The sequence below is a fragment of the Ailuropoda melanoleuca genome, chromosome 18 (genome assembly GCF_002007445.2).
Source record: "Ailuropoda melanoleuca isolate Jingjing chromosome 18, ASM200744v2, whole genome shotgun sequence".
Classification (NCBI taxonomy): domain Eukaryota; kingdom Metazoa; phylum Chordata; class Mammalia; order Carnivora; family Ursidae; genus Ailuropoda; species Ailuropoda melanoleuca.
This window is the reverse complement of record NC_048235.1, coordinates 13715028-13742810: the sequence shown is the minus strand read 5'-3', so window position 1 is coordinate 13742810 and position 27783 is coordinate 13715028. Positions and strand designations below refer to the sequence as shown.

Below are 27783 nucleotides of genomic sequence, written 5' to 3'. Positions count from 1 at the left end.
ATTTTGTACTTTTCTGTCAGATTTTGCCTCTGTCAGATGCGCCCCAGCCCCTGTGTCAGACTCAGCTTTGAATTATGGTCAGCTATGGAATAGGTCTGATTTGGTCATCATGAAGACCATTTGTTGGGGGCCTATTCATTGCTGCACAGTGTACTAGGCTCTTTATACAACATATCATTTACTTTTTTTTTCTTTTTAGAGAGAGGAAGAGGAGAGGAGGGGAAGCGGGAGAGGGAGAGAGACAATCTCAAGCGGACTCCACACTGAGCGCGGAGCCTGATGCCGGGCTTGATCCCATGACCCTGAGATCATGACCTGAGTCGAAACCAAGAGACGCCTAAACAACTGAGCCACCCAGGTGCCCCTCATTTACTTCTTAACAACCCTGTGAGGGAGGTATTACGTCCTCCACTTTATAAGGGAAGAAACTGAGACTCAGGGAGAAAATAAGAAGAACTTACAAATTGCAGAGGTAGGATGCAGATTTGGCGCCTACTCAGTGTGGAGCTCCGGAGCCTGTGCTGTTGAACTGTCGTGTTTGTGCTGCTTCATCATGCTCTTCATGTCTGATCCCCTCAAGGTCCCAGCGATTCGTATCTGTTGGATATCAGGAAGCGCAGACAGAACTGGTTAATAAGCCAAAGGTTAATGGTCATCCTCCGAGGCAGAGCATCGGCCGTTAGATGATGCATTTCTCCATAATGACGTATGTGGGGCCATATGTGGTATGCGTACAGTGATAGTATTTTTTTAAACTCAGAATCAGGTCACATGGGCTGGCTTAGAATTTTTAGAGAATTTTTCATTTTAAAAATGAAAATAATAGACATATCTATTATGTATGTGTATATGTGTGTATGTGTGTGTATACATACATTTACACACTCTCATAAACACACATATATAAATAAATATATATCATGTGTGTGCCATTGCCAAATGTCTGGTAGAAGTTGAGAAAATTTTTGAGGCTGAGTCTAGGTTTAACAAAAAGAACACTGTGATTAATAGCATGGTCTGGCATAGACCCACAAGGGGAATTGTCTGTATAGACCCCAAGTCTCTCACAGTTGCCATCTTGAGATAATGTACTTACAGTTTCATAAAACTTACCTATGAAATTGCATGAATCACTTCTACTAATGCAGGTATGATGAGAAGGGAACGGGTGTTCTCAAAAGATATTTGTCTCCTAAAACCTTGGGGATTGAGGATCACAGCAGATCGTCAAAAAACACGAAAGTTTCAGGTAAAAACTGCACAGGTGAAGAAAGCTACCTATGTTTATACTTTGACATTGTAAAGTATGTGCATATAATAAAAGTCTCCTTTCTTCATAGAACAAAACCAGAGCTTCCAGGGTGAATGCTGGAAGGAGAATCTCCTGGCTGAGTCAGAGTCAGTTAGACTGGAAAATCCTCCTCTGTCCCCCTGAGATGCACTATTGCCCTGGAAGGAACCTCATTTTTTTTTAAGATTTTATTTATTTATTCGACAGAGATAGAGACATCCAGCGAGAGAGGGAACACAAGCAGGGGGAGTGGGAGGAAAAAGCAGGCTCATAGCGGAGGAGCCCTGATGTGGGGCTCGATCCCACAACGCCGGGATCATGCCCTGAGCCGAAGGCAGACACTTAACCGCTGTGCCACCCAGGCGCCCCTAGAAGGAACCTCATTAATTCTTGATGCCACCACCACACCCAGCATAAGGACCACTTGCCCTGGTGGTGGCCTCACGGTCCCCCTGTGATTCTCTGGGGCACCACTGAGACAAAGTAGGCTGTCCAAGAAGACCTTAACAAAGGCCAGTGGATTAAAACTGGAAATCAAAAGAGACACCATAATTTGAGTATGCCTTAGCAGATAGGGCCTCTCCCAGGAGGGCAAAAGCCCCATTCTTCTCCACATGGAATGTTGGGAAAATGGAGAGGCCTCTCCACGGCTGTTCTAACTTTCAGCCTGCCTCCAGTGGAGGCGGAAATTAGCTTCATGTACACTGTTTGGAAGTGCCTCCACTGACATCTAAACCAATGGAGAGCACCTGAGTTTCCCAACATGCCACAGATCAGGATTCTTGCACGATGACCTGTGTTTTCCCTTTTGGATTGTTATGGGGAGTGATCTTGCCAGGGTAGTCTCATCTCAATCTAGTAATGCAACAGCCACCAAATACACATGACAGAAGGTAAGGGTTCATTGTGACAGGGGGTCATTTACAAATTTCAGTTAGCCTGGAATCTAGGAAAGATACCAGTAACTTTGGTTTATCTATAAAATAATTCTCAAGATGTAGGTTAGGGGCGCCTGGGTGGCTCAGCCGTTAAGCGTCTACCTTTGGCTCAGGTCATGATCCCAGGGTTCTGGGATCGAGCCCCGCATCAGGCTCCCTGCTCAGCGGGAAGCCTGCTTCTCCCTCTCCCACTCCCCTTTTTTGTGTCCCCTCTCTCGCTGTCTCTGTCAAATAAATAAATAAAATCTTAAAAAAAAAAGATGTAGGTTAAATAAGGAGTAGCAGCATTCTCTGCCTTAAGTAGTCTAATTTTGGGGTGCCTGGGTGGCACAGCAGCTAAGCGTCTGCCTTCGGCTCAGGGTGTGATCCTGGCATTATGGGATCGAGCCCCACATCAGGCTCCTCTGCTATGAGACTGCTTCTTCCTCTCCCACTCCCCCTGCTTGTGTTCCCTCTCTCATTGGCTGTCTCTATCTCTGTCGAATAAATAAATAAAATCTTTAAAAAAAAAGTAATCTAATTTTTACTTATACCTTCCATTGGATTTTAATTGAATCTTTGAATGATTTGTCATTGATCTTTGTTGGGTTGAAGAAAGGGTGACTAGCCATTCTGACTGGTGTATGGTTATATCTTATTGTGGTTCTGATTTGTGTTTTCCTAATGGTTAGTGATGTTAAGCATCTTCTCATGTGTCTGTTGGCCATCTGTATATCTTCGTTGGAAGAGTGTCTGTTCAGGTCCTCTGCCCATTTTTAATAAAATTATTATTTCTTTGGTGTTGTAGAGTTCTTTATATATTTTTAATATTAACCCCTTATTGGATATATCGGATATTTGCAAATTATCTTTTCCCATTCACTAGGTTGCCTTTTTGTTTTGTTCATGGTTTCCTTCATTGTGCAGAAGCTTTTTATTTTGGTGTAGTCCCAATAGTTTATTTTATTTTATTTTTTTGAAAAGATTTTATTTATTTATTTGACAGAGAGAGAGGCAGTGAGAGAGGGAACACAAGCAGGGGGAGTGGGAGAGGGATAAGCAGGCCTCCCGCTGAGCAGGGAGCCCAATGCGGGGCTCAATCCCACAACACTGACATCATGACCCAAGCCAAAGGCCAACGTCCAACGACTGAGCCACCCAGATGCCCCCCAATAGTTTATTTTTGCCTTTGTTTCCCTTGCCTTAGGAGACAGATCCATAAATAGATTGCTTAGGCCAATGCACAAGAAATGACTGTTTTCTTTTAGCAGTTTTATGGTTTCAGGTCTCACAGTTAGGTCTTTATAATCTGTTTAGAGTTTGTGTGTGTGTGTGTGTGTGTGTGTGTGTGTGTGTGTGTGTGTGTATTTGTGTGGTGAGAGAAAGTGGTCCAGTTTCATTTTTTTGCATATAGCTGTCCAGTTTTCCCAGCACCATTCGTTAAAAAGATTATCTTTTTCCTGTTGTATAACCTTGCCTCCATTGCCATGGATATATACATGGGTTCATTTCTGGGCTCTCTATTCTGTTCTCTTGACCTGTGTGTCTATTTTTGTGCCAGTACCATACTGTTTTGCTTACAATAGCTTTATAGCGTACCTTGAAATCTGTAATTGTGGTACCTCCCTCTGTGTTTTCTTTCTCAAGATTGCTTGGCTAAATGGAGTCTTTTGTGCTTCCATATTCATTTTAGAATTGTTTGTTCTAGTTCTATGAAAAATACGATTGATATTTTGATAGAGATTGCATTGAACCTGTAGATTGCTCTGGGTGGTATGGACATTTTAACAATATGAATTCTTGCAATCCATGAGCATGGAATAGCTTTCCATTGGTTTGTGTCATCTTCATTTCTTTCATCAGTGTTTTATAGTTTTCAGGGTACCGATCTTTCACTTCCTTGTTTAAACTCATTCCCAGGTATTTTTTTCTTTTTGGTGCAATTGTAAATGGGACTGTTTTCTTAATTTCTCTTTCTGCTACTTTGTTATTTGTGTATAGAAATGTATTTTCATATATTAATTTTGTATCTTACAACTTTAATCAAGATTTACTTCGGTGTTTTTCCTTTTCCGTAATATCTGGAAGCCATGTCAGAAAAATGTCAAGAATAGAGGAAGAACAGACGTCCTTGATTTAGAGAAGTGGCTGAAAGGTAAGTTCAGAGGGAGACTCAGTAACATGAGAGAATTTGAAAAATATGATCCAGGAAAAATTGGCAAAGTAAATATATTTTAAAAATCATACCAGGCCTGAGGGGCTCAGTCGGTTAAGCATCCAACTCTTGATTTGGGCTCAGGTTGTGAACTCGCTCAGCGTGGTGGGATTAAGCTCCACGTTGAGCTCTGTGTTCACTGCAGAGTCTGGTTGGGATTCTCTCCCTCTCCTTCTGCCCCTCCCCACCCCTTGCACATGCCCACTCTCCCTCTCTCTCTCAAAAAAAGAATCACACCAGGCCCTCATTTAATTATTTTACACTTAAAGATTTTTCAAAATACAAAATAATACATATTCATTATTTAAAAATTAGAACCTATAGGAAAATATACCCAAGAAAATGAATAATCACTTGGAGATCATCACTATGATCATGTTGATATATTTCTATCTAGTCTTTTTTTTTTTTAAGATTTTATTTATTTATTTAACAGAGAGAGACAGCCAGCGAGAGAGGGAACACAGGCAGGGGGAGTGGGAGAGGAAGAAGCAGGCTCCCAGTGGAGGAGCCTGACATGGGGCTCGATCCCAGGACTCTGGGATCACACCCTGAGCCGAAGGCAGACGCTTAATGACTGTGCCATCCAGGCACCCCAATCTAGTCTTTTAAAAATTAAACAAATAAAAAATTGGGGTCATCCTCAATTATTTTTATTTTGTGTACACAGTTGTAATTATATTGTGAATATTTCAACAAATCATTAATAGAATTTTAACATGAATTTTAATGTCTGCCTAAGATTTTAACAAACAATATACCATAATTTATTTAAGCATTCCTGAAAGGAATAAGTTTCCTTTTTTCTACTGTACTCTCAACACTTCACTTCCTATCATCAAATGCTTATGGGTTTTTCCCACGCCAAGCAATTCTCCAGTTCTCTGTGGGCACCACTAAATGGGTGACCTACCATTTAATTCAGTTTTCCTACCTGGTGTTAACACTGGGTCCCACAGGTTAGGGCATCAGTCCCACAAGACTAACCCCCCAACTCCAGGCACCAACCACAGGTTCTCACCTGTGTTTCTGATCAACCAGCTGTAGCTCAGAGGTGGTCATGACCACTCCTTAGGTTCAGTAGTTTGCTCGAATGGCTCACAGACCTCAGGAAAACAATTTACGTACCAGATTACTGGTTTATTATAAAAGGGTAATTTATTATAAAAGGACGAGGAATGGGGAGAAGGGATTCAGAGCTTCCATGCTGTCTGGGCATGCCATCCTCCCAGGACCTCCACATGTTTACCAACTCAGAGGCTCTGCAAACTGCATACTTTAGGAATTTTTATGGAGGCTTCATCATATGGGCCCGGTAGATTATTAACTCAATCTCCAGGCCCTAGCTCAAGGATGGGAAGTGCAGCTGAACATTTCAAGCCTCTAACCATGGCTTGGTCTTTCTGGTGACCAGCCCCCACCCTCAAGCTCCCCAGGAGCCCAGCAAGGTTTGCCTCATTAGAACAGGAGACACTTGTATCACCCAGGAAACTTTAAGGGATTTTGGAGCTCTATGTCAGGAACTGGAGTCAAAGACCAAATATTAGAACAAAAGATTCTCCTAGAACCATTATCCCTTGGGAAATTCTAAAGGTTTTAGAAACTCTGGCCAGGAGCCAGGATTAAAGACTAAGATATTTATTTCTTATTATGTCACAATATCACAGTTCCCCAATCAGTGTTGGGCATCTAGGTTGTTACCAGTTATTCACTATTATATTTGTTACATTTAATACTTTAAAGAATGTATCTCAATTTTTGTATGCTTATTTTCTTAGGCCAAAAAATTTTAAATATCTTCAGAAATATCACCAAAATTGCTCTTGAGAAATTTGTTATTAATAGTTTTCACCCTGGCCTTCGTTGGGTGTATTAGTTATCTATTTTGGGTTAACAAATCAGCTCTTAAAATTTGTCAGCTGAAAACTATAAGCATTTATTATTTCACAGTTTCTGATGGTCAGGGATCTGAGCTGGGTGTTTCTGGCTCAGGGGCTCTCATGAGATTGTGGTTCAGCTGTTGGCCAGGACTGATGAATCAAGGCTCAACTTGAGTAGTTCCAAGTTCACTCACTGGCCGATGGCCAGACACATTTGTTCCTTGTCATGTGGGCCACTTCTATAGGGCAGTTCACAACATAGCAAGCAGCTGGCTTCCCTCAGAGCAAGTAAGCAAGAGAAAGCGAGTGCTCAAGAAGGAAGCCTCAGTCTTTCTATAATTTCATTTTTTTTTTTAAAGTAGGCTCCACGTTGGGTGTGGAGCTCAATTCAGGGCTTGAACTCACGACCCTGAGATCAAAACCTGAGCCGAGATCAAGAGTTGGTCACTTAACCGACTGAGCCACCCAGATGCCCCTATAACTTCATTTTGAAAGGAATGTCCCATCATGTTTCCATATTCTGTTTATTAGAGCAAGTTACTAGGTCCAGGCCCCACTCATGGGGAGGGTGTTACTCAAGGGCATACACACCAAGATCTAGAGACTGCCTATCACAAAACATTGCCTTTCATAGTATTTTCATTTCAAGATAAAGTTTGGCCAAAAATAACCACCCAATTTTATTTTGCTTTGTTTACATTTGGTTACCTGTATAGTTGAATATGTGTTTATTTCCTGTTAATATCTTATCCAGTAAGCTAACATGTATTGAGCATTTACTGTGAGTCAGACACTGAGCTAAGCATTGTATATGCATTTTCGCATGTAGTCTTCCCAAAAATTCAATAAGGCAGGAACTTTTATTAACCTCATTTTATATATGAGGGAACTGAGGCAAAGAGAGATTGAAGTTATGAAAGGTTATGAAAGTTATAACTGATAAACAAGGTTGCTTCACAGTCCATTCTCTTAACCACAATGTTATCTTATATGCCTCTCATGCCCATTCATGTATTTGTACTTTAAACATATGTACACATCCCCAAACAATATATACGACTCCATTTTAAAATTACACACAAATGTTTGTACCTACAAACATTTTTGCAGTACTCTTTTTTTCACTGAACACGGGCTTTAGATTTCTCCATGTTGATAAATGCATGTACATGAGTTCAATCATTTTAACTACTCTGTAGTATTCCATTGTATGAATGAAATCAGCCAGTTTCTTTTCCTACTAAAAAGGGTTATTTGGTTTCACGTTCTTCACGGTTAAAGGTAATGCTATACTGAACAGCCTTCTGCATGTTTTCTCGGGCACATTTGCGAGACTTTCTCTAGAGTAGACACCTCAAATGAAATTACTGGCTACCAGGACTCATGCCTCTCCAAAATAGCTGTGGCAGTCTATTTGCCAGCAATGTCGAACAGATTCCACCCTGCCTGTATCTGCTGCGTGAGCTTGCTAGGACTGCCTTAACTGAGTAACAGACTTGGTGGCCTAAACAACAGAATTTTATTTTCTCATAACTCCGAAGACGAGAAGTTCAAGATCAAAGTGCTGGAAGGTTGGTTTCTTCTGAGGCCTCTCTCCCTGGCTGATAGATGGCCCTCTTCTCCCTGTGTCCTCACAGGGCTTCCCTCTGTGTCTGTGTCCTGATCTCCTCTACTTATAAGGACACTAGTCCTACTGGATTAGGGCCCACCCATATGACCTCGTTTTACCTTAATCACCTTTTTAAAGGTCCTATTTCCAAATACAGTCGCATTCTGAGGTCCTGGGGGTTAGGACATCAATATATGAATTTTGGGGGACACAGTTCAGCCTCTGATACTTACCAACACTTGGGTTTATCAATCTGGATGGTTTTAAAAATCAAGTGAATGTTTATAAATGATATCATGTCATTTGACCTGTATCGGCATGTGTCTTTTCCCTGCTAGACTGTAGTTCTTGAAATTAGGCCCTTTGTTTTACTAATCTTTGTAATCCCCACTGGGAAACCCTAGTTGGCATTTAGTAAATACTTACCATTTGAATTGCATTTTCTAAAACCAACTTGAAGACAAAGAGGCCGGTAGGTTCTATCAGCTTTGCCTGGTTAGGACTGTTATTACCAAAATACTTTTTAAAGTTGTTTTCCTTAATTTCAAGATTCATCGGGTACATAGTTGTCATTCATGTAAATAATTCCGTGACTCAATTATCCAGTTTGCAGTTTATCACAGCTTTCTGCTTTTCTGCTTCTTTTGCTGTGAGTCTCTGCAGAGCATTTCCTGGATTCTTAGAAATCCCAGTACATCTAGGCAGGGTGGGGACACAGTGTAAGCAAAATACAAAATCAGCCTAATTCACTTTGGTTTTTAGCTCTGCCAAAGGGATGAATCAGCTGAGTTAAATGAAGACCGAGAATGACCCTATAGATCGAGTTATCTAATTAGAAAAGATACTTGATCCAGGTGTGAAGCATTTGTTTATATACTCTTTTATCGTTTTATGAATGATATAATTTGATAAAATTTTATTTTATTTTTTTTACATTGTATTTATTTGAGAGAGTGTGCATGTGCACGCGTGGGCGTGCGTGTCCGTGCGTACAGCAGGGAGGAGAGGGAGAAGCAGGCTCGATCCCAGTACCCTGGGGTCATGACCCCTGCCAAAGGCCGACGCTTCACTGACTGAGCTGCCCAGGCGGCCCTGGAGGAGGAATCTCTTGATGATTTCCTGAAGAGTTGCGATCTTATAAGCAGTCCAGCCAGATTAGGTATTTGGATTTCCTGAGAAATTTCCAGGATTGCAGTGAGGAAGGGACCGTGCACAAAATCCTCCCCACGTCCAAATGCGGGCTGTACAGGCCGTCCACATCGCTGTGATATTCGGATCCGCTAACTGTTGATAAACTTGCAGGGAGACTCGGATTCCTCAGCTTTGTGGAGCTATCTATGCCCCTCCGAGACCTGTGTTAATGGACGTGGGACAGCCTGATCCGTGGATGGTCCCTGAGAACTTGGCCTTGGGGAACAAAAGGGCTACAGGTACGAAACTACTTTGTGTTCTTAATAAAATTATTGGAATTACTATTGAAATTGCTTTCCAAAAAATTACTTAAAAAAAATAGAATTACTTTCCTGTAAGAATTGGTTTACCTCCCCTGGCTGAGGAGGCTACGCAGTGTCTTGGGAGGATATCGAAGTGCTAATTTGGTAGGACTCGCTTCCCCCTTAATGTTTCCAGTGCCACACTTTATTTTTAGCTTTGGCCTTCTGCAGCACTTGACCTTTTGCCCGGATAGAGCAAGGTACTGTGGAGCTCAAACCCACAGCCTCCCCTGTCCGGTGCAACACAAGGCATGTTAGGTTATACCTTTCCTGGAAGATCTGCAATCCAGAATGGTCTTTCAGGACAAAATAAAGCAGTGTATTTGTGCGTGTTTTTCATACCATTGCCTTGCATGCCTGGATTATAGTAATTTCTTTTACATCTCTTCTGCCATCTGCTGCAAGAGATTAGTATCATCTTAACATTTATGAAGATATTTTCTTAAAGACTTATTTATTTTAGAGAGAGAGAGAGAGCACACATGCAAGTAGGGGGAGGGGCAGAGGGAAAGGGAGAGAGAGAAGCAGACTCCCCACTCAACATGGCGCCCAGCCGAGGGCTCCACCTCACGACCCTGAGTTCATGACCTGAGCCAAAATCAAGAGTCGGAGGGCTCAACTGACTGAGCCACCCAGGTGACCCTTTATGAAAATATTTTTTAAATGTAGATAAGGATCTGGTACCAAAATAATCATCCCCCTTGTTTTAGAAAACAAAAGCCTTGGAAACAACAATCAAAAATAGAAGAGTAGTAAGACCGATCCTGGAATTTCCATACAATGGAATAAATATCATGCAGCCATTAGAAAGGATTACCACAGATTTTTTTTTAATTGAAATGGGAAAACGCTAATTATGGGATATTGAGTGAGAAAACTTGAGTCCCAAACTACACATGCAGCATGACTGAGGCTGTGCCTTTGTGTCACTGTGCTTGCTCAACAGCGCCCTAAATGGGCTCCAGGCGTGACCCCTGCCATCCATTCTTTGCACTGAAGCCGGAGAGGTCTTCCGAAATTCAAATCTAATCTTGTCCATTCTACACTTCACACTCTCCAGTGAGTGGAGCAACAGCCTTTAGAAGATGTCCGGGCTCACGAACACGGAGTCCAGAGCCCTTTGTCATCCTGCCCCTGGTGCCCTTGAGCACCTCCTCTCTGGCAGCTCGCTTCTGCCGTCTAAAGCCCTGTTCTTGCCACCGATGAGACGTTGATATCTGTGCCTTCTGACTAGAATGCTGATGCCTTCTTTATGCCTTGGTATCTTTTCATCTTTACATCTCAGCTGGGAAGCTTTTCCCATCCCTACCCTGGCTTGCTTGTTCCTTCTCTACCCTTCCATTACTCTTTCTGTGTCTCCTTCTCGTAGAACTTACTTCCATTTGATGTAATTGCTACTCTCCTTACCCGTGAGGGCTGGGTCTACGTCATGTCCATTATTTTGTTCCCAGCAGACAGAACCACAGGGTAAGCACTCATTACCTGTTGAAAAGTAAGTAGTGAACGTATCTGTAGACAAGCTGGTTAATAGAAATTTCCTCTAAGTCGTTAAATGTGGGGTGGCTTTAAATTTCTTCTTTCTTTTCATACTAAGACAAAATAATTTTTTATTGTGGTAAAAAAAATTCATAACATTAAATTTGTCATCTTAACTGTTTTTAAGTGTACAATTCAGTAATGTTAAGTGTATGTGCATTGCTGTGCAACTGATCTCTAGAACGTGCCTGTCTTGCAAAACTAAAATTCTATATCCACTAAGCACACATTCCCTCTCTCTTTTTCCACCGCCCTTGGTAATCACTTTTCTGCTTTTTGTTTCTATGATTTTAAATACTTCATATGAGTGGAATCCTACAGTATTTGTCCTTTGGTGACAGGCTTCTTTTGGTTAGTATGTCCTCGAGGTTCACCAAATTTCTGATATGAACCCTGTGACCTCTATAACTAGAAAAGTAGTATTATTTAGAATCATAGGAGCTAGAGGTGACTCTAGAATTTATCTGGACCAGTTTTCTCCACCCCAAACTTTACTTGGGTCTAGATGAGAGAGCCAAAAATGGAAAATTAACTTGTCCAAGGTTAAGGTTTAATAATGGTGAAATTGAGCTCCACAAAGATAAAAATAAGTAATAGAGGTGTTTAGTTCTTTACACAGTTTACAGCACATTCTCTGCTTTTATTTTCTGCTTGACATTAGCTGTTTAAATCTAACTTTATATTCTATGATTCCATTTCCTGTCTGAAGTGAAAATAATCTGCCCCGGTCATTTCTTTGTTCAGAAGGTCCACTGAAGTTCTCTGTTCACGCAGAGAATGTTAAGTTCTCTCAAAATGCATTCCCCAGGTGGTCCAGATTTTGCATTCTGGGCATGGGGATCCTGCTGGCATGAAGAATAAAAGGATTCTTTAGGTTTCTGAAAGATTTTGAATTTTTTTAAAAGATTTTATTTATTTATTTGACACAGAGAGATAGCCAGCGAGAGCGGGAACACAAGCAGGGGGAGTGGGAGAGGAAGAAGCAGACTCTTAGTGGAGGAGCCTTATGTGGGGCTCGAACCCAGAACGCTGGGATCACGCCCTGAGCTGAAGGCAGACACTTAACCACTGCGCTACCCAGGCACCTCAAGATTTTGATTTTTGAGCCATGCACATCTAACAGGGCTGGAGTCACCAGCAAAGAACCAGAAATATTTTAGTCCAGCTGCTTGCTACTGTGTAACATTCTCTCTTCCTACCCAGAAAGAGATCTCATAAGCTACAGTGTCTCCAATAATTACTAAAGAAGATCCCCCTTGTTCTCAGTGTCGAAACTAGTTCATTAGTTCACATGTATTTTGAGTCAGCTATATGCCTTGTTGTTATGTACAGACACGTTTAAAACATGTATGGGGCGCCTGTGTGGCGCAGTCGTTGGGCGTCTGCCTTCGGCCCAGGGCGTGATCCCGTCGTTCTGGGATCGAGCCCTGCATCGGGCTCCTCTGCTGGGAACCTGCTTCTTCCTCTCCGGCTCCCCCTGCTTGTGTTCCCTCTCTCGCTGGCTGTCTCTCTCTGTGTCACATAAATAAATAAGAAATTAAAAAAAAAACAACAACAACCATGTATTTCCTGATTGGGGGGAAAAAAGAATCGGCAACTTTCAAAGTTAAGGGAAAGGGTTCTTAGCAATCCTGTAGTCCAATCCCCTCACTTTTTATGTGAGAGACCGAAGTTCAGAGAGGGATCCAGAGTCAAACAGCTAGTGAGTAACACACGAGAATCTGGGATGCCTGCTTCTGACCTCCACGCCATGGAGGACATCACAACCTCCTGGACCGTATGTGGGCTTGCTTTAAAGAAGGACACAGAGACTCTCACTCAGCTTGCTTTATTAACATTTTATTCTTTTTCCCCCTAATTTACTTGTCAACATGATTTTCAGTCTTGTCTTAATATCTGCACTGGTTTTGAATCATGAGGAGAAAACTCGGGAGATTTCTAGCCCACAGTGATTTAGAACAGCTTGACAGTGTGTTCCAGCACTGAAGGGATTATTTTTCTTCCCGCTAATAGGTAGAACCAAGAAAGGAAATTCCAAACCCCAGCTGAGACAGGGCCCTGTGATAAATGTCTGTGCCTTGGTTTATGGGAAAGAATGACTAAAACCTGCTTTGGGAGGGATCTTTTGCTCGGTGCTTTCAGTTTTTATGACTGGAAGATAGGAGGTCGTTTATGTCTAAGTGTGAGGTTACAGTCCATTTTGGCAGTCTTTCTAACACAAACACACATTTTATGTTAGGATTTGAGGGGAAAGAGACTCCCAAATGTTTCACTGTGATTTGCCCTTAGAGTACTCTAAAACACTGTGAAAATAACTTTAGGAATTTTTATTAAATGGCAGAATGCTTAGTACTTTGTATTACTTTATGACTTTATAAGTTTATACTCCTGATGTGAAACTTCGTGAATATATGTGTAAGTAAATAATTGCATTTCTCTGAAGTGTAGGAAAAAATTATATCTTTACCATACCTTGCTCTGTAGCATTCCAAGAGACCAAATAATATTATTCTCTGAACAAAAAAAATACCCCAAGCTATAGCTATAATGCAGAATTTGCATAGTAATGTGCAGTATGTTTACATTTATGTGAATTAATTTAAGGAAACGCACACTGTGACATTTGCTTGATGCTGTCCTGTAACTGGTATTATAGATGTAGGTACTTAATGCGAGCCATAGACAGGGCTCAGCGCTGCTGGGTCCCTGCCAACTTGCACAATCCCTCAACAGATGCAGATTCAGAATCACCTAAAACGTTCTTCTCCATTGGGCAGAAATTTTCTCTGTGTTGCTTCCTGAAACATAGATGAACAGAAGTCCTACGTTTCTCAGTCATGTGGTCACCAGGTTGATTTCATACCACGTTGGGTACACACCGGGTGCCTGTTTGCTGGACTGTCCTCTCCCCAGAGATAAAAGTTGACATGGACCTCTCACAACACGGAGAGTGGGAAACCCACTCAGGCACACTCAGTGAAAAATCAACCAACCAAGTTCCAGTGGGTGAGCAAGAGGTCTGGAGGTGAAAGACTGAGGCTCTTTTAGGAAGGGTCCCCGGAAGATAAATGAGTTGTCCAGTATTTCTGATTGATGACCTCAAAGGAGTGAGAGCCTTGGCCATCATTTACTTTCAGCCTCTTGATTTGAAGTCAGAAGTCAGTCAACATGATTTCCTTCTGTGGTTGCACCATGTTGTGTTTGCTTATGTGCCAGAGTTCTGGGTCAATGTCACAAAAACCTCTCCTGCAAACTTATATTCTTTTCTGGCATCTTTCCACCTTCTGCTTTCCTGGCAAACCATTTCTGAAGTGTACTTTGCTTTTCCCACTCTCTCGTGCACACGGAATGGCATTGGTTCTCCTTCCCTTTGAAATTACTCTGCTGAGGCCTCTTGGGACCTCCATGTTGCCCAACAAAATGCACGTTCTCCAGTCCTTAGTTTATGTGACTTCTCTGGAACATTTAGCTCTACTGAACACCCACCGCTTCCGAAATCTGTATTTGTGCTTGGCTTTATTATAAGATGTCACATTCTTTTGGTTTTCCACTCTTCTCTCTGGCCGCTCCTTTATGGGTTCCTTCGTGGTTCTAGCTTCTCACTCCTTAGGTGCAAGGCTGCCCAGATGCTGTTCTCATTTATACATTCTTGAGTCACTTCCACGCACACCCACAGCTTCGACATCTGTCCGTGGTGATGACTGTCATATCTACAAGTCCATCACACCTCTTTGGCTTGAGCATCAGGTGCGTCCGTGTACATAATCCACCTCCAACGTACCATGTTCAACGCCCGCTCCACCTCCCAGGTCTCCTGTCTCTCAGCCTCTGTCCAAATCAGAGAACTGAAAAGTGTCCCGGACTCCCATTCTTTCTCGTCTCACACTTAGTCGGTCGCCAGGGAATGTAGAGGCTACTTCCTGCTCATCTCTCCCATCTTCTCCGTCCTCTCTGCCTGTGATGAGGTGCTGTTCCCCTCGCCTGGACCGCAGCCGGTCCTCCGAGCTGGTCTCCGTGCCTCCAGGCCGCCCACCTCTTCCCGGACCTGCACACGCTGCTGCAGGGATGCCCCTTCTAAACTGCAGATGTCATCACGTCACTTTTGCCCGGGGTACAATCTGTCATTCTCCCCGGACTTAAGAGTAAAGTCAAGTCGTTGTGGTTTTGCATGCCAGGTCTGGTTTTCTTTCTCCACAGAGCCAGTTTGCCCTTGTTGTGGCAGCTGCTTCTGGTGAGCTTCCTCCCGGGGTTCTTCGTTACTTCTGGGGCCTGTCAGCTAGTGGGCCCCAGCACATGGGGTTTACGAAAGCTAAACCTTGGGTTAAACCTTCCACCTAACCACGATGCATGCCTAAGTTAATCCTGCCCATGTTGGGACCCCTCATAAGGGGGCACCCTCCCAGATCCCAGACAGGGCAGTTGTGGAGGGGGCCCACTTTTCCCTCTGCCCTCGGTTACCTGCTCCCCCCCCAGATGTCACATGTCGAAAGACAAACGCAACATGGCTGACTGTCACTGACAGTTGCCATCTTCTTTACTCTGTGAGGGAACCCAGTGAGCCTGGGTTCTCCGTGCTTGGGTGCTGATAGATGCAAAGGGCAGACAGGGGTTTGAATAATTCTTTTCTCTGTAACACTGTTCTTATAGATCAGTTATTGGATATTACCTCAGACCTCCTTTAGACATTCTTTCTGTAATGGAGAAGCTAGGATGATTCAGAGTACAAGTGATCTTGTACACACATCTCTTCAGGAGCCATCCCAACAGATGTCTCTGGTTTTCATTTTATCTGTGCCCATGTGACAGAGATCCCCTGAGCTGGAAGGAAGATGAGGGAAGAAAGTGTCAGGCGTTTCCCCAGCATCTTTTGTGGGACTATCTGCCACCGTGGAAGAAGGAGAAGATAAGGGCTGCAGTAGCATTACCACGTGAAATGCATTCCAGTCTCCCTGTGGGTGGATAGATGTCTTAAGTGCTCAAGTCTTGTACTCCGAAACACAAAAGAGAAAAGTCCACCCATAATTTTAAAATATTATCCCCTGTATATAACAACACATACACAAATGGATATGTGCTAATACATTTTTTTTACCTTTTTTTAAAAGATTTATTTATTTGAGAGAGAGAGAGGGAGAGAGTGCAAGCAGGGGGAAGGGCAGGGGGAGAGGAGAGAAAGAATCTCCAGCAGACTTCCTGCTGAGCATGGAGTGCCACATGGGGTTTGATCCCAGGACCCTGAGATCACGACCTGAGCAGAAACCAAGAGTCAGCTGCTTAACCAACTGAACACCCAGGCACCCTGCACTTTGCTTTTCCACTCAACAACGCCAACTGTGTCATATTCTAAATCCCACAGGTACTGCACTCTATTTCTGGAGTTGCTAAGGTGGCTAGTCATGTGCAGTATGACACTTTTAATTACTGTAATTTTATGTTTCACTATGGGGTAGGGCTAGTCATTGTCACTACTCTTCAAAACTTGCTTCGTTGTTTTTGCAGGTGTATTTGTGTAATGTGAGCCCCATTTAGAGCTGAGCTATGCCTTAAAATCTTGTTTCTATTCATATTTACACACATATACATTTATCTAGAATTATGTGCTTGGCATGTTGACAGAGCCACTTTATGACCTGTCTCAGGTCACAAATTCAAATGCCCACATAGGCCAGTCCTGTAAAGGAAGCAGGCTATAGTTCAAAGATTAAACAGGCAGGGATATTCTTAATTTCCAGAAAGAAATAATCTTTCACCCATTATTTTTTTCTTGAACTCTGTGGTCCTTTTAATATCTGATAGAAAAATGGCAACAGGGACATATTTCTCTGCTACTCAGTGGATGGTAAGTGGCACCTGAAGACTGACCTCCGTTTTAGGGAAAGAATAGTGGGGATTGTGGCAAATCTATTTCTTCTCAAGAGAGCGGGGGCCATGTAGCCATAGCCAATTGTCGTTACTAAGGATTTACAGATATTGACACATCTTCTGACTTTTACAGAAGAATTAGGAAGCCAGATTTTATATGAAATTTTCTTATTTAAAATGTTAATATTAATAGAACGTTTTGTGGAGGGTTTGGTTTTGCGTTTTGTTGACAGGAAGAGCCCTTTAGGATTCTCTCCTGATTTATCATCATTCTGTTTCAGTTTCTTTATCTGTAAAATTAAGTTCTTGGTCTAGGCCATACTCAATTTGTGACTAACTAAAGATATCAATGCAATTATGCTGCCATCCAAAACTTGCCTGTTATACTTAAGAAAAGAGTTCATTAGTGGCTCCTGGGTGGCTGTCAATTAAGCCTCTGCGTTTGGCTCAGGTCATGATCTCAGGGTCCTGGGATTGAGTCCTGAGTCAGGCCCATTGCTCAGCAGGGAATATGCTTCTCCCTCTGCCTGCTGATCCCCCTGCTTATGTGCTCTCATTTGCTCTCTCTCTCTCTGAAAATAAATAAATAAAATCTTTTAAAAAATTGTAAAAAAAAGTACCTGCATCTGTTTATTAAAAAAATGTTAATATTAAACACATCTGCAGGCCAGATGCCACCCACAGGCTACTAGTTTGTGGACTGAATTCACCATTAAAAATTATTATATTCAAATTATTCTATCCGTTTTTACTGTAAACTGTTATTTTCAGTTTACTAAACCAAATGATAGGCAAAATAGCCATAAAGCAAGACAGCTCAGAAGAAGCTATATTTAAAATTTTGTTGGATAATGTGAACATTTACCAGGAGCAATCAAAATGAAATATAATAGCTTCTACAGCTAGTTTGGGCATAATCTTATTTATTCATTTTATTAAATAAATTTGTTTTTTGAGTACCTACTAAATTGAAGGTGTGGTGACAGGCTTATTAAGAACAACAGTCTAAAAAAGACAGGATACCTTCCTTGGGTAGGCTGTCATATAGCTGATGTTAATATAAAGCAGCTAATGTCAATATTAGCCCTGCTTTTGGACGCAGGTGGTTACATCCCCACCGCCCATATACACATACATTAATATGTCATTTTAGTAACATAATATATGTAAATAAATTGGACCTTTTCTTTTAAGTATCATCCATAATGTAAGCCAAAAACAAAACCAACCACCCAAACAAAATAACCCCTCCAACTTCTAGAAGAGAGTTCTTGTTTTCATTAAGAAATCCAAACAGTGGGAAAATTAAAGTAAAGCAAGCAATGAAAGAAAGAAAGAAAGAAGAAAAGAAAGCAAAGTTTTAAATTAGGGTAACAGAGAAAAAAGCTGACTGACACAGGATTCCTGACACCATATCCTCTTTTCGACCTAAGACATGATGATGATTTTTATGTCACATTTTTTTTTATAGATTTGTGACTGGAGAAGAATCAGCTTCACTTTAATTGGATTTGAAGTCAAATTGGCAAATTTGTTTCAGTTTGATTTTCTCTTACTCTTGACCAGTTTCAGGTAAGATTTTAATCAAGGTGGATGTTCCACTTTTGTTCTTATCTTTGTTTCTCCATTGGTTACTTTCTCCTCCTAAGGGAATTACAACACCAGCCATTATTTATGGTACCTATTAAGCTGAAAATGTTTTTGGACAGGGGTATGAGAGAAATACACTTCAACTGGCACTTCTGTGGAAGGGACTGAGAGTTCTGAAATCATCTGCAGTGTAATTTGTTACTAATAACTGTGAAGATTGTGAAGCTGCATCCTGAAAATACAGTTTCTCTTCCGTCTATTCCAATTGGGTAATCCAGAGAGTGTGGTAAAGAAAACACATATAAGTTTGAATCACACATCCTAGAAATGGGAGCATTTTCAAGTTCTATTACCTTGTAAGTTTGAGTAGTTGTTGCATGATTTTCAGGAAGTTAGAAATATAGCTACTGGTTTTACTATGACAAGGTCCACATTTTCTTATTTTTTGCTTATCGTTTGACAGAAAGATAGACAAATTAAAAGAAAACATTGTTAGTCCACAGGAATTTCAGATAGCCGTTGAAAGCGGGTAATAAGGATTTACATAGATACTTTTTCGATAAAGTACTATGCATGATGGAATCTTGGGTGATTTCACTTTCGCACAGTGCATATAATCCATCACAAAAAATTTTTTTCTTTTTTTCCACAGTAGATGACAAGTAAAAGTTGCTTTTATATAAATTTAGAAAAGAAAATGACATGACTAGCATTTTAAGAATTTCTGAAATTAGTTGATCTTAGGTGAGACATTTTAGATTTTTTCCTACCCAGTAAAAAACTACCAGTGATAATTTCTTGGATTTGCAATGATAGTATTCAGAATTAACCATTTTATTTGATCCTCTGTATCCATACGTCTCGTAATCAAATAATTCACATCCCTGGTTCTATGTATTATGAATTAGTTCTTCATCATGCCTGATTGGAGAACAGGTTTGTATTTCGACTTAGTGACCATGAAAATTTCTAGGCCACCAGGTGGCAGAGTGTCCTTGGCTTAGACCGGATGTTACATTTTTCTGATTGCCAGCGAATGTGAGTGGTCTTCAAACCTTTTACTCATGTACCCCTAAAATAATTTTGAAAACGTATGCACGAGCCACAGACTTTTAGGTTTATGTATGAAATTACTCAACAAAAGTTTAAGTAACCGAAGAGATGTGACTTCTGGCATACTATAGTGACATTTTAAAATAAAATTATTACCTCATTCTTTTAAATGAATCCAACTGAATGCAAAATACCATAGGGATTTGATAGCAACCATAATCTATTTTTAAAAATTCCAAAACCAGCTCAACTTCTACCTTGGATACTTTAATTACTCCTTTTTCTCTGTGACATCGTATTTTCCATTTTATTTCCTCTACAGAATTTTACACCAATATAAAATGTTTTATGCTTAAACACTTTGCCCACATTATTATTCTTCTCTGCAACAAGAGTCTGTGTATAAATCAAATTAGATGTTTTGTATTTCTAGTGACCATAAGGTTCCAAGTGTCAAATTTTCATATTTCTGAATTTCTTATATATATTAGTATGTATTTATGAATTTGCCCAGTATACACTTATTTTTTCATTAATTTGAAAAATCCTGAAAAATATTAGGAGACAAAAATGAGCCTTTAATTGTACCACTTGAATAATATTTATAGAGAATAATAAATGACAACCCCTGGTTTGCTTCTCTCTTCCCACTTTGCCTGGATAACTTCTGTGAGTTGAGGGGTGCCTGGGTGGCACAGCGGTTGAGCGTCTGCCTTCGGCTCAGGGCATGATCCTGGCATTGTGGGATCGAGCCCCGTATCAGGCTCCTCCGCTATGAGCCTGCTTCTTCCTCTCCCACTCCCCGTGCTTGTGTTCCCTGTCTCGCCGCCTGTCTCTATCTCTGTCGAATAAATAAATAAAATCTTTAAAAAAAAACAAAACAAAACTTCTGTGAGTTGAGGCCCATTTTTTCATATTTTTTCTAAGTTTATAAAGATCTACCTATGCCTTTAAAATTTGGAGCACAAATATTAAGGCACTTTCAAAATTTTTAAGAGATTCTTTCTTTCCTAGCATTTAAAGCAGTGTTTCATTGGGGATGTGTGCGTATACACACACATACACGCAGACATATGTACACGCATACGTTAAAAAATTATATGTAATGAGATGTGATATCGCTAAAGTTTAGAGCTAAGTCCCAAGGAGTTTAGGAAACTGCAAAGATAATGGGAACACTGTTCTCCATAAGCCCACCCTCGCTTCTTACACCAGTTGCAGGTTTGATAATTTGCTAGCAGACCCACTGTACACACTGAACGCTGTTACACTCATAGTTACACTCTATTATGGGAAAGGACACAGATTCCCGTCAGCCCAGGGAAGAATTGCACAGAGCAGAATCCAGGAAAAGAACTGCGGAACTTCCATTGTCCTCACCCCACGGAGTCTATGTGTTATTTTCCTCATATCTGTGTCTAATACACAGATTATTGACAACTAGGGAAGTTCACCTGTGCCTTCAGGGTCAGAGTTTCATTGAGGTTCCATTTTGTAGCCATCAATGGTTGCCTGTGTGCTAATTTCATTCTCTAGGCTCCAGCCCCTTGGGTTAAGCTGATACTGTGTGACCCAAAGCCCCCACCCTCCTTCAAATTGTTGGTCTTTCTCCTGTGATCAGCTCCCACCCAAAATACTATCTGATGTGGCCAGCTCCAACCCTATATCACATTGTTAGATTACAAACATAATCCAAGGCCCCCAGGTCAACAAAGATACTCCTATCGTATATGACATTCTAAGGGCTTAGAGGTCACCTCCCAGAAGCTGAAGGAAAAGGCCAGACCCCTTTTGGCATGAAGTTAAATTCTTTACTACACAGATACACATATATACAATAAAATGCACCCATTTGGAGTATATAGCTCAATGCATTTTGACAAATGTATACATCAGTGTAACTACCACCACAGTCAAGATAGACAACATTTCTCTCTCTCTAGAAAGTTCCCTCATGTTCCCTTGCAGTCAACTCCCTCTGTCCCCCAGCTGATTTCCTGTTTTTAGCTTTTCATACATCTATATGGAAACATACAGTATGTTTTATTTGGTGTCTGTCTTCTTTCACTCAGCATGTTTTTGAGATTTACCCATAGCGTGTCAGTGGTTTGGTGGTGCTGGGTAGTATTTCACTCTATGCATAGGTCAGAATTTGTGTATCCATTCACCTGTTGACGAACATTTGGGTTGTTTTCAATTTGGGGCTATTGTGAACAAAGCTGCTGGTCTTTGTGTATATAGGTCTCAATGTAGACATATATTTTCCTATCTTTTGGGTAAATACCTAGGAGAGGAATTGTTGGGTTGGATGAGACTTTATAAGAAACTGCCAAGCTGTTTTCCAGAATGGTTGTAATATTTTGCATTCCTACCGGCAATGGATGAAGATCCAGTTGCTTCATGGCCTCTCCAACACTTGTTATTGTCAGTCTTTCTAATTTCAGCCATTTTAATGGTTGTGGAGAGTCGTTACTCACTGTGTTTTTAATTTGCATTTTCCTAATGATTAGGAAATTGAACATCTTTTCACAAGTTTATTGGCCATTTGTATGTCTTCTTTTGTGAATTTGATCGAATCTTTTGCCCATTTTTAATTGGATTGTCTTTTTATTGAAGTATAAGGCTTCTTTATGTATTTTTAATATAATTCCTTTTGCAAACGTGTATGTTAGTGGCTTGCTTTTTCATTTCTGAATGATACCTTTTGAAAAGTAGAAGGTTTAATTTTCATAAATCTGAGAAGAACACATTTTAAATTGTGCTGTGACCTCCAACTATTTTTATGGCTATTTTGTTGCCATCCCAAAATTCTACAAATGTTATCCAACTGTCAACTGATGAGTTTTGGGGCGGTATCCACTTACAAAGCCTTTTTCTAAAATGAAGTAAGGTGGTATTAATAGTAATATTACACAGTATCTCATATGTCATCATCAACAAAGTCCTTCTTTGGTGGGAAGGGTGGTTATTTTCTGAGAATTAGGTATTGATTCTACCTTCTATTTTGTTTTTTCTTGACATAGCAGACATATAGAGACTATTCAGGAAACTTAACAGTAATACTACTGGTACTTTCTTTTGGCTGCTACATTCAGACCCTGGGCTAAAAAGAATTAATCCTCATGGTGACTCTGTGAAGTAGATATTTTAATTCATTATTCAGATACTCAGATGAAGAAAGTGCGGTTAAGAGATATTAAATATCTTGACCAAGATCACATAGCTAGTAAGTGGCTGAGATGGGCTTCCAAGCTAGGGTTTGTCTAACTCCAAAACTCATGCTCTTCAATAAATCTCTGTCCATGTTCTGGACTCATCTGATTTTAGATATATTGTATTTAGATTTTGGCAGGTTATGGAGAGAGCAGGGGTTAGGGGAAGGGCATGGGGGAAAGAGATTAGGTCTGGACCTTATTTTGGCACTGGCTGTTCATGCTTCTGGTTCCTAATCCCTTAACTTTATTGAGGGTCCAGGGTAGCCAAGCCCAACTGGACTAACATAAATACAAATCAGATAATCTAGCTAGTTAGCAGGCCATTTGGCTTACCACATGCCTCTGCTAGCATTTTATAAGATCCTCCTTTAAAAAATTATTTGACAGAGAGAGACACAGCGAGAGAGGGAACACAAGCAGGGGGAGTGGGAGAGGGAGAAGCAGGCTTCCTGCTGAGCAGGGAGCCTGATGCAGGGCTGATCCCAGGACCCTGGGATCATGACCTGAGCCGAAGGCAGAAGCTTAATGACTGAGCCACCCAGGCACCCCAAGATCCTCCTTTTGTTAAAAAAATGTTAGAGTGACTTCCTTAAACCTCAATTATTTGAAGGCTTGATCTATAATTTTACATGTAATCAATACTTTTGTTGGAACCACTTATGTCAGATCTCCTCATTAAAGCCATGTAGTTATTTGCAACTTTATCCTAGTGATTAAACATACACTCAACTCCCTTCTGAAATCTTTAATATACTGTTATTTTCCAACTGGAGAGTGTGAAGTGCCTTTTGTTAACTTCAGCTGTAAGCATGGGACATTGGCAGTCTCACATTACTAGTCACACATTCTGAGGTCTTTTCTCCTACTTGATGGCCTGAATCTCTGTCCTTTGTACAGCAAAGAGGAAATGCTAGGTGAGATCATTACATTATAATCACTTCAATCAGCAATATAATGTCCACTATTGTATAATTCTACTGAATTCTGAGTCTTCAGACTTTCTTTTATTACAATTAAGTGTTGTATTTGAAAATCCAAATGATGTTGAATATTCAGGTTGACATGAGTTAGGAGACTGTATATAATCTACTAGAAGTTACGCACTTATTAATAAAAAGAAAAATTTGCATTTCTTTCCCTTCCTCAGGAACCAAGGGCCAAAACAATAATTTAGTTTTGGATTTCATTGGTGCAGCATTAAAATGCATTTGGGAAGGAAGAACTACATTGGAGAGGAAGGGATAGTAAGATGTGCTTAGAGATGAGCCATTTTCAACTAAGACAAAAAGGCCTTTTATACGTAGGTGAAGTCTCTTTTTATAATTGAAAAAATATTTTCACAGCCATTAAAATAGAATTTCTCAGGCTTTTCTTTTGCCATAAACTATGACAGGAGATGAGATTTGCAATTTTCTGAAATTTTGTCCCGTTTAAGCTCCTAAAATATTTCTTAGTTTTAAACCTGAAAATCTCTAAAATACCTTTCTCCTGAGTTCAGTGTCATGGTCAGATTTGTTTTAATCAGCCCATAATCAGCTATCTAATTATTAGAAGATAATTGACATTCGGCATCTAAGTTCCACCGATATTAAAGTTGGAAGATTCAAATGCAGAGAGATTAAGACATTAGTCAGAGTCAATCAAAGATTGAGTTGGTTTAGGGATTTGATTCGGTTTTCCTGACCAATTTATCTATGGCTTGGAAGAAATTACTCTAATTTTCTAAGCACTTAAAATCAGACAGGAATTCAGTCTCCCTTTAAAGTTTTTCTGCTTATTTGAATGTTGCCACTTAGAATTGAAGGCCTGGATAATCATAAAAACATTCCAGAGACTGTTTCAGATACAAAAGAAATTTGAGCGACATAAAAAAAAAAATGAAGATTTAAAAAAATGACAACAGTTGCGTCTTTCTTCCTCTCTGAACCCACTCCACCCCCGCAAAACAACAACAACCACTAAACTCTGCTGAAAGAAGGTCTCATTGGAGACAAATATAAATATATTGTATGTGCTCCATAAATAAGAACTAATCCATGGGAAGGGATAGGTAGGCAGAAATACCAGAAAGGAGAAAAAGGAAGAAAAGGGAAGTCATTGACATATATGTACCAAAAAAGGGAGAAGAGACATGTAAAATAGTAAACTCTGTTTCTTTGGAATCTGATTTTTTTTTTTTTTGTGAGGATGCAGACAGGTCCTCATTTTTTTGGGGGGGGTGCAAAATCTGACTTTCAAAGCATTTCATTAATTTTCATTGTTATAGTATTCCACAAGTTAAGTGGACAGTTAATTTTCATGCTATTTGGTGATTAAGATCACAGAGGTAAAATACACTAACTTTCTCCACAGACTCTGAGCCCACAGCTGAAGCGGTCAGAGAACCTGTGTTCTGAGACTCAGCCTCGCACTTTGTCCATGCGCTACTCCCCGCCTGTGGCACTCAGCCTAGGGCACGGAGAGAGCCATCCCACCCTATAGGGGTTAGCTGGGCCAACTGAGAAGGGGCATGACAAAGAATAGCTTAGGCATCACTCCACGTCAGGCATAGAAAGAGAACAACTAATGGGTAAGAAGAGTCAAGTGATATTGATTGGTGGCTCCCCAGGGTTGAATTCAGAACATGTTCTGCTGTCTCCTGGGTGCCAAGATTTGACAGAAAGGGCAAAGGACAACTTGAACAATGTGGGGTGGGCGGGTGAAATCTCCATTCATTGTTGTTCACGTGGGAATGGAGTGCTCAGAATGAGGGAGATCTTGACAAGTCTCCCTGCCAGTAGCAGCCTCTTGTTTCTTATCAGAAACGTAATACTCACTGCCTCTTTCTCTTCACCGCGGGGGTTGGAAAGAGTGTGAGGAGCTCCCACTTGTACCAGGGAGGAGAGATTTTGTGGAAGAGGACCTTTGTCCTTAATGCGAAAAAAAATAAGAGATGGAAAGAGAAGATTTAAAAGGAAAGGACAAGACTTAAAAGTCAAAGTCAGAAAAACATTTCGGAAAACAGGCTAAATGAAAAAGGAGTAAAGTGGCCCCAGGTCACTAGAAAACACCAAATTGCTGGTGGGGGGGTGGTGGTAGAGAGGCAATGAAAAGAAAGAAAAAAAAAAAACAGTTCAAGAAGCAAAGCTGTAGGGAGAAATTAGACAAAACCAATATATACATTAGTAAGGGGTTGGTTATATAAATGATGGTACATCCACACGGTGGAACACCATATTACTTTTTAAAAGGAATTAAGTACGCAAATATTAGCGCAGCTTATCTAAGATCAACTTAGTGAAAAAATAAAATGACAGAATAATTCTTCAAATGTACTTTTATTGTAAAATGATAATATGTATTAGTATATGTACGTATGAAAAAAATTGAAAGGCTGAAGCATCAAGCAGCCAAAGGTAGTTATTTTGGGGGGATGGAGGGAGCAGTTATTGAGGAAGGGGGTTATGCTTTAGACTACAAATTTTTATGTTATTCAAAACATTTTTCTAAAGCTCACATAATTCCCATTTTGTTTTAAGGGGAAAAAGTCAGTATCAAGTATGGAAATAAGTTATATTGTTAAGAAGAAACAATAAAGTTGAAAAAAGAAAAAATTTATTTATTTGCATTGAAACCTAACATTGAAGTAATTCATACAGAACTGTGTCTATATCTGTACCAATATCTATACCTCAATCCATACCTCTGTCTTTATGAGGCTGTGATCCCAAAGTAAAAGTTTTAATTTCATTTAAAAATGTTACTTTAAAATGACACAAGTGACAGACTTAACAGGTGATGATTATGGTCACAAATGTGTTCTGTATTATACTGTATTTGCTCTAAAATAGAATATTAAACATGATCCATAATAACATTTCTTACCCATTGAGGTAATTAATATTTTTTCAACAATTAAATATTTTCTTTTGATTAACTGGAATTATTCCCTTCAGGTCTTCTCTTGTATTTCCTAAGTCTCATAAGGCAACTCCAATTGCTTTTGATTTACAGAAGGTCCTTCCCACCAGAGACTCACAAAGCACTAACAGGAAGGGGAGAACGAGAAAATTTCACAAATATACTAAAATACACTTAACGGAATATATAAAATCAGACTTTTAGAAAGCAGCAGGATTTGGAAGCTAATAGTTTGGAAGGAATATTTTGCACAGATGGACCTAATGGCCCTAAATTCTGAACTAGCTAGATTAGGTTACATATGAAAAACAGAGTAATGATGATGATTTCACCTGGGAGTTAGGATACGCTTCCACTTATCATTTGGGGAAACCTGCAGTGTGAAATCAGACCAAGAGTCTACCTAGCATTGCCAGATCTCAGCCCGTCATAGCAGAAAGAGTGAGAGAGACAGAAAAAAGTGTAAATCCTTCGTTGTGTTCAAAGTGACACAGAAGTTATATTCCCATTTGTGTGTTGCGGTCAGGCCAGAGTTCTATTTAAGAGGATTTCGTCAATAAGCCACTCAGCTAGGGCTGGGGCTCCGTCCCAAAGTAATGCATGCACCAAATGAATTTGTCTAAGATGAAAAAAACCGTTAACACTGGTATTTGAAATATGATTTTGGAAACTCTTAAGGGCCTGTATGATTTACACCAGGGGGAAGAAAATCTTCAGAGGCCCTTTTCCCTGCGGTGCTGTAAAAAGTTCGAGCCCAGGCAAAGACGACTTAAAGGGCTGGGATGCGGAAGTCGGTGCAGGTGGGGGTCGTGAACCCTGGCGAATGTGGGCAGAGGCCCCAGGAAATGGCCCCCGCAGGCCATCTGGACCACGCGGAGGTACTTCGGGCAACCCAACGGGGGAAACACATCTTTGGAGAAGGGATGCTGCTTGTAAACAATCCAAGCTGTCTTGCCTTATAAGAACAGCTCTAAAATGGACACTACCAGGGCAATGTCACTGCTGAGATAACTGAACACATGTATCTGGGGCCATCTCTCCTCAGAAGGCCCCAGGACCCCGTGTTCCCTCCCTCCGTGGCGACTTCCCGGCATGCCCCGCTCCATCCCGGCGTGCCCCGCCCCATCCCGGCGTGCTCGGCTGCCACGCCCACAGCGGGCTCTCCCAGAGGTCTGTGCGGCTCACAATCCCCAGGCACCTCAGGCGGCGGCTCGCGTCTTCT

At 40.8% G+C, this 27783-nt stretch overlaps 1 long non-coding RNA gene across 3 annotated transcripts; it reads left to right on the top strand.

Annotated features, from left to right (window-relative positions):
• Nucleotides 1-341: 341 nt before the first annotated feature.
• LOC109488400 lies at nucleotides 342-27783 on the top strand. Of its 3 annotated transcripts, XR_004621979.1 has the most exons (6): nucleotides 342-706; nucleotides 1149-1249; nucleotides 4297-4363; nucleotides 9215-9342; nucleotides 18275-18375; nucleotides 27261-27783. It is a non-coding gene; the product is annotated as an uncharacterized LOC109488400 (long non-coding RNA). The 3 variants fall into 3 exon arrangements; XR_004621978.1 differs by having other exon boundaries at nucleotides 342-1249; XR_002141378.2 differs by lacking the exons at nucleotides 18275-18375; nucleotides 27261-27783 and adding an exon at nucleotides 10352-11009 and having other exon boundaries at nucleotides 342-1249.